Consider the following 8,548-nt stretch of genomic DNA (forward strand, 5'->3'; position numbering starts at 1 on the left):
TGCTGGCTTACTCATAATCATCATCATGTCATGTATGCATAATTGTATAATCTGCCCGTCCATGTAGGTACGGTGTGATAATGTATAAGCTGCCCATCCATGTCGAATCGGTGTGATAGTCATAACATTAGCCTGCGTCCAGGCCTCCCGCGTCCGGGGTATCATCTCATGTCGCCCACTAGTGGTGCTTCCCGTGCCATATAGACACGGTGTAATCATCTATAAGTCGCCCGCCTTAGCGGTGCTGCCCAGCCTTACAGGCGCGGTGTAATGTCATCAACATGTACTCATCATAATGCATGCACAATAACTCAAAGTTAATTATACTTTATCGAGGTGACATAAGGTCGTGAACCCCCGATTTCATTATGGACATTTATAAGTATTCTGCCTCACCTTGAAGGAAATAGTATATAAGGTGAGCATACACAACGAATAACATCATCAACTTTATAGGAACATCATATCGTGAACGCTAGAATCTTTATACTTAACTCATCATCATCATTATTGAACTAATAATATATCTCTCATCCCATAAGGCTATTCATGAACATGGACTATTAGTTTTCCGGGATATAAAGGATTAATGGAGAAGGAGGAAAAATCATATCATAGGATTCATGCCATAGAAAGAAAGGACTAGCCTCACATACCTTTTTCATTTAACTAATCTATTGCTTGCTTGTTCTCCTTAATGCACACGTTCTACCTTCAAGAGAATTCGTATCGACATTAGCTAACAATTATAAGAACGGCTTACTAACGGTAGAGAAAATTGGATAGCATTTCCTTCGTTTATACTACTTTTCCCATATTCTATATTAACTCTCGAACGTTCATAACAACATTCTCAATATGATAGACAACACTCATCATTCGTTTACAATATCCGTATTTCACACTTTGTCTTCAATTTCTCCACAATCATGGCCATGATTCTTTGTTACATTTTTCTCACATAGGATACTTATTCCATGTTCTAAATTCCATTCATAACATTTTTATACTCACAAATTATCAATGATCACGGCTCAATTCAAACCTTTACTCAACAGTGCTACTATTCATACTTTCATGACCCATTTCTTACATCCTTCTATAATCCACGTGTTTCAACTCTTCCATACCCTAAATAACATGTAAATGCCATAAAACTTACCTTAGATGTTGTAGGAACAAGCCTTGAGTGGTATTACTCTTCTTGCACCAAAACCCTAGTTTGCTTCTCTTGAAATTTCTTAGCTTGGATGAACTTTGATGAGTTTCATACACTTGATTCACTTGGATTGTTGATATTGATCTTTGATTTCCTTTGTTTTCTTGTAGATGAAGAGTGGAGAATATTCTAGAGGTTTCTAGAAGAAGTATCGTGGAAATGAAATGAATTAATGAGCTTGGGTCTCCTTTTTAATGACTTAAAATCTGATCCGAAATGAACAGTAGTTGAAGTGTACAGTGGTCATAAACCCAGTTTACGGTCCGTATTCTTTGGGCGTATTTAAGCATAACAGAACCAGAAAGGTAGGCTGAGGACATGGTGATTTACGAACTCAATTTACGGGCCGTATTTCAGTTTACGGTCCGTATTTCAAGTCGTCTTTAACCATTCAAGCATTTGACAGAAAGTTGAAGTTTTGGAAGTTGAAATACAACATGGCAGTTTACGGCCCGTAAACTACTTTACGGTCCGTATTTCATTTTACGATCAATTGGGCCAAAGTGCAAATCTGCAACTTTCCACATTTTCAGAACCTATAAATAGTCGTTGGCCTCATAACCTACCTCTTATTCCCATTGCCTTTGAAATCTAAATTAGGGTCGTCAAACATCATTCCCTTCTTATTAGAACATCGTATACTCGTATTCTTCGTTAGTCTATTCACTGTACGAGATCGAAAATTTCCGAGGTGTAACAACCATGTAGAGTTTAACTAAGCTTGATGAACCTGCAAACTTGTTTACTTGGTAATTGAACTTGCTTAAGCTAAAACTAAGCCTAGAATGGATCTTGAACCCAGTATTTGCTTCTATGACATCTTCTCTGTTGTAACTGGATTAAAAGAATAGTTTCTAGTACTGGTTTAACTTATTGTGGACTCAAAAATGAACCCCCTGCTAGCTAGTCCTTTACCCCATCCCCTCTGGTCATTGATCTCCTCTTTGTTTTTGTGTTTAAAAAAAAAACTAGAAAATAGGACTTGTTTTTGCTTATTGGTTGTTGCTGGTGCATCTTTCTTATCCTGCACTGTTCTGTGCATTTGCTTCTGCCTTTCTTTGACACTCAAAATACTCTCTCTTACCTGCTTTTGCATCATTGGACATTAGCCATATTTGCTTTACCTATTCTTGCATCACTTGATTTCCTTTGGACCCTGTTAGTTCTCTGGGGTCAATATTGAAGCTCTGGGTTGGGATTTAATGAATTATTGTGGCCCTCTGAGTGTGTAGGATCACTAATCATCCTTGTGGAAATTTTGAAATCCTTGGTGCCTTTAAAACCAATCGGAAACTTGGGATTTTTTTTTTCAAAAAAACAGGGGGGGAGGGGGGGGGAGTGCTCTGGAGACTTGATGCAGTTCTGAGATTGATTTAAACGAAAAGGGGTGTATATCAGATGTATATTGAATATATATAGAAGGGTATGCAAGCATTGTTTTTCTCTCCTAGAAAAGTGTATACCAGTGTATATTCAGTGCATAAAGTGATTTCCACACTTAGGGAAACTTCAAGGTTTTAAAGCCTTGGGCCTCCAGCTTTGGGCCTTTTGATGATTCGGCTCTATTGGGCCGACTGCTTTTTTTTTCAATTCTAGTAACTCTCTAGTCTTTATTGGGCTTCCTTTGGCGGTATTAGTAGCAGTCTCGAGTTTATATTTATACCGGGCTAGGCCCAAATATTATGTGATTAAATTTTTAGCTATGTAATAACCATGCATAGTTTACTTCATCGTACTTAGTATACTTGTGGATATATTCTAATGTCATGTATACCCTTGTTTTCTTGTCCACCCTAAACCCGTTGGTGGGCCCCGTTAACGTATCTAGATCGAGTCAACCATTCTCTAGGAGCGAAAAGGAGCATACGTTGGATTTAAGGCGAACCCAATTGCATAAATACCTTCCTTTTGGGCTTGGTCGGCCCAAACTCTCTATCTCTTTTAATTATGTACTTTAGATTATTATCTGCACAATTATCATGTCAATTGGAGCCCTTATTGGATTATCACGTATTTAAAAGTCGCCAAAAATTGAATTTTCTACAAAATTTAAGATTAATTCTAAGGCATTAATGTAAATTTGGGACTGATTTGCTTAGAAGGACCAAAACTACCGATTTTTGTGAAAGTAAGGACCAAATTGAACATTTATGAAACCTGTGGACTTTAGCATATGGACTGATTTGGACTAAACTTGTGGGACTAATTGTGACTATTTAGACTTAGATTAAAAAATAAAGTTTGGCTAAAACTTGACCAAAACATAAAATAAAAATGGATTATATAGTATACTATTAATATATGAATTATAATAGTATGCGTAAAAATTATTTTGTTAAAAACTATTTTCTGTACTAAAAATATATATACATAGGGTCCTACTTACGCTGAGATCCTCCGGGTATTAGCCTAAGTGTTCTAGTCCGACACCCCAAACGCCCAATTTTGGGTAAAATTTCACCACATTTGATTCTTGAAACTATTTTTGCATAAATGACTAATATTTATTTGCGGAAATATTAAGCAGAAACTATTTTTATCACAAACCAATTTATATCTATATGAACATATTATTAGAACCCGTAGGCAAACCGCAATTGAGGGGATTCTTAATACCAGGGTGCCTTACACCTTCCCCGGGGGATCACCAGAACCCTTACCTAGCTAGACTCTGTGTAGATTAGGTTTTTTTTAAAATAATCATAAAGCAATAGTTTTAAATGAACCCTTTTCGACTCAGTTTTCCTAATTTCCTAAAAATTCGGTGGCAACTCTAAAAATAAGTCCATTTAGAGCACCATCACGTAGAAGTATATTTTTTCCTTTTCCCGGAACGATTGACAACTGTACTTTCCCGGGACACTTTCTTTCTTAAATAAGGCAAGTGCAAATGCGAATCGGAAAAAATACAACACGCCACACTTACAAGAGAGAGATTCATCAAACAACTTTAAATTGCTAAAGAACCTGATTACTTATCCCTACACCTCTTTAGCTATCCCACAACCATCGACAGCTGTCAAACAACTTTAGTAGTTTTGGGGGACAACTTTTGTAATTATTCAACTATTTATTCCAACAACTAATAAGTTGTTCCTTAATTTTACTAGTTTTCCAGACAACACATCATTTGATCAACAACTAAACACAGTTGTCGGACAACTTTAGTAGTTGTTGGGATAACTTCTGTAATTGTCCAAATATTTCTTGCGACAACTACAAAATTTGTTCCACTATTGAATTAGTTAGCCTAGAAACTATTCAGTAGCACAACGACTACACATAGTTGTCGGGCAATTGTAGTAGTTGTTAGGGCAACTTGTGTATTTGTCAGACAGATGTTCAACAATTTCTTCAAACAGCTTTTGAAGTTGTCCGGAGAACTACGAAAGTTCTTTACAGAAATAACCAAATTGGGTTCACTAAACCCAGCCGAAGAATAGACAAAAATTAATCTTTTTCACTTACCAATAATTATGAACGATCCTTTGAAGTAATTCCAAGCTCAAGAACGAAGCAAATGCAGTCCAACAGTCCCAGTAATATTTTGATATTCTTTTTCCACAACTTTTTCTCTACAAATCATCTCAACAAAAACACAAATGCAATCTTGGATCTGCAATTTAAAAACGTTTTGGGGGAGTTAGATTCCTAAAGAAGAAAAAGAAGAAGAAGGAGGAGGAAGACAGAATGAGCATCAATTGCTGGAGACATGGGAAGAAGAAGACATGGCGGGAAGGTTTTTTATACATGTTTGGGTAATTTTAGTTATTTTAGGGTAACAAATGTAGAGGTAAAGTGTAAAAGTAAAAATTTTGGGGGTCGCTGAATGTAACGACCCATTTCATCGTTACTGTGAGTTTCGAAGAAAGGCTGCAACTCTGACTCCTTAATAATGTCTTCATCTAGTTATGTTCTGGAAATAATTAAAAATAATCGAAATCATTGTGCGCATCGCGTGAGGGATGGAAGTGTAGACCACCAGGCCCAGCTAAGCCGCCATAGCGTCAGTATTACCGCTATAGCGGTAAAAGAACCGCCATAGCGGTAAGAGCAAATGGCCAATGAGCCGTCATAGCGGTCACTCAGCTGCCCTAACGGCACCGCTAAAGTGGTGAACTTACCGCTAGGGCGGTCTCATACAGTGAAATCACTATTTCAGACTTCATTTCGGGAATTTGTCCCATTTTTCTCCCAACCCTAAATTCCAGCCGCCCAGGTCTGTGGAGAAGTCTAAAAATCAGAAATTGTTGGTCTTGATAATCCTTCTAACACCTTCAAATTCTTCTTCCACCTAGTAAATTACTCCTAAAAGTCTTCACCTAGAGAATTATCTAATGGGTATTACAAGTATATAGAGTTGGAGAAATGTTAAGTTAGCATTACATTTCACATGATTCCCATTTAGTAATCTTTTATGTTCTTCCCCTAAATGAGTTAATAACCTAGATCCCTACATTCCTTCTTCTTAAAAATGAGTTCTTCTATGGATCTTGGAAATGGGTCTTTCCCAATATAAGCTTGAAAATGGGTAAATCACTTAGTGTTGTTGTAAATGGAATCCAGAAGTGGGTTAAGATCCCCAAACCTTCACTTAATCAAAATCTCTTATGAGGGTTCTAATGGTAATTCTATTCTTGGGTCTCAAGTTGGTCTCCAAGCTATTTCGTGCGGATTACGATGTGGTGATCGAGTTGAAGAATCAATGGATGTCTGTGACACCCGCTCTGCCATGAGGTAGGTTATGGCTTTCCTTTCGGTAGACTCCAGTTAGCTTCATATATTCGTGTATCTAAGAACAGAGAATGCATGTGTAGGAATTGGAGATTTGGGATGGAATCCTAGGATGGTATTGTTGTGCGATTTGTATGTTTAAGCTTGTGGCTTGTAGATTCCTTAGGATGTTTGGTGTGGTTTTCTTGAATATCGGTGGTTTTTATGTGACTTGGGAGTAGTGGATGATACCTAAATTTTCTATGTCCCATAAGGAGAATTTTCGCAATATGTGTTTAATTGTGTTATGCTGTTAATTGGGAATCTAGCTTGATAAAGGGATGGATGAAATGTACCCACGATTGTGATTGAGTTCTAGACTGAGTGTGCCGAATGATTGTGAGTAGAAGGTGAAAGTACTTGTTCTAAGCTAATAGGTCGATTTAAGGAAGTGGTAATAATGCATATCGACTTGATTAACTTGTTGTGTGTTTGGGACTAGCCATTCCATTATGTTGTGATTTGATTGTTCTATTGTGTTGGCTTGATGCCATGAGTTGTTGATAGATGTTGGATTCTGTTATCATCTTGATTACGATATTGTTGGCATACCCACTGTTGGTATTTGTGATTCGGATATATTGTTGGCATACCCACTGTTGGTATTTGTGATTCGGATATATTGTTGGCATAACCACTATTCGTATTTGTGATTCGGATATATTGTTGGCGTACCCATTGTTTGTACTTGTGATATTGAGCATGATTATTGATGTTGATACATACATTGCACGTACTCTCATTTTCATGATACACCGTTGAGATATAGATGATATTCGATGAAACACTTGATGAGCTAGGATCGGTTTTACTTGAGTGACGTGAGATGACCGATGTTAGTTCTGGAATCGTTAATTGAGTCAATGCATGGACTCCGCGGGTCCCCCAGAGTGGTGCCGGTGAGAACTCCTGGTGGGTAAAGATCCGGGATGGGTGGCACTTAGACTTCGCGAGTCACACTGGGTTGTGTTACCGAGATGTCGATATTTCTGCCCGGAGTACATGTGTACACAACATATGCATGGCATTGCACTGCATTTTATTCGTGTCTTATATTTAGATGATTTGGTATTTTACTTGCGATATTGTTTTTGGATTGGACATACGGAGACTTGGTACAATTGGGTTTAGACGCTCTATTTAGGCAATGACGTGTGCTTGGGTCCGGATTGATTGTTTAAACTTGTGGAAGTATCCCATAGACCGTCCATAAGATTAGTTCCATATTTGGTCTCTATGTGATATAGGATAAGGTTGTCTTAATGATGAGTTGACTCATAGATTAAAACGAACGATATAATGATATATGAATTGCGAGATTGTTGGAAATTGACTTGTGGTTATTAGAGGGAAGTTAATGATTAAAGGGTAATGATGTTATATTGCACAGTAGATAGACATATGACTTGGGGCTACTATCATGCTTATCTGTGAATCATTTTACTGATATGTGTTTCTAACCATTGTCGGCTTATGATACTTACTCAGTACGCGTGGATTGTACTGATATTGCACTTGCTACACCTATTTTGAGGTGTAGTTTGTTTCAGGTGATTGGTTGTGATATGAAGCGAAAATGCACGGTGCCTATTTGGAAGGCCTCTTCCCACTTCATTCCGGGACGGAGGTTGAGTCTTAGAATGTTGTGGTAATCTAAAATAGTTAGTCGCTCTTATACTAGTCTAGACCATGTCATGGGAAGTTGGATCGAGTCTGTAATTATTAAATTGTTGTAATCATATTAAATGTTGAGTTTATTGAATATATTATGATGTTCCGCTATTATTTCTAAATATCTATTGGTTTAAATGATTCATCTTTATTTAATTGATGTGTTATTCGATAGAGGGTTCGCCTACCTAGGGGAAAAGGTAGGTGTCGCGCTACCCTAAATTGGGTCGTGACAAGTTGGTATCAGAGCTTAGGTTACCGGTCTCACAAGTACAAGAGCAATGTCTAGTAGAGTCTCGTGGAATGGTATGTAAACGTTCGTACCCATCCATGGGAGGCTATAAGGCATTTAGGAAATCTTCCTTCTTTGTTTCAAATCATGCTACTTCGGTCAAATTGGTATCTCGGTGGATTCAATTGGTACCTGTGCAGTTCTATTGGTATCTACGCAGGAGAAGGTGTTATGTTGTATTCCGATCTGAATTATTTCGTGTGTACAAATTGTCGAAAAATGTTGAACATTACTGTTCAGTGGCACTGTCACAGCGGTCCTTCAGCCGATGTGACGGCACCACTATGGCGGCTTATCCACTGTTGTAGCAGTTACCTGGTGTTCCTCATGACCGTCGTTGCAGTCCCTGCTCAGCCGATGCAGCCTGCCTGAGATCAGAGACCTGATTTCCCTCTGTTTCCATTACTTTCCCTGTTTTGAATTCAGCCAAAAGCAGAAGCACAGTAAAAATGTCTATCAACAGCAGTCACACAAAATAAACCTGACAAGGGCGAGAAGTCATCCAAGGCAGCTACTACAACCCAAATGACTTAAAAACCAAAAGGGTTTTGTCCATAACATAAGACCAAACCACCAAAATCCGAACCAAAAAG

This window comes from Lycium barbarum, chromosome 4 (assembly GCF_019175385.1).
Source record: "Lycium barbarum isolate Lr01 chromosome 4, ASM1917538v2, whole genome shotgun sequence".
In the NCBI taxonomy this organism is placed as follows: Eukaryota; Viridiplantae; Streptophyta; class Magnoliopsida; order Solanales; family Solanaceae; genus Lycium; species Lycium barbarum.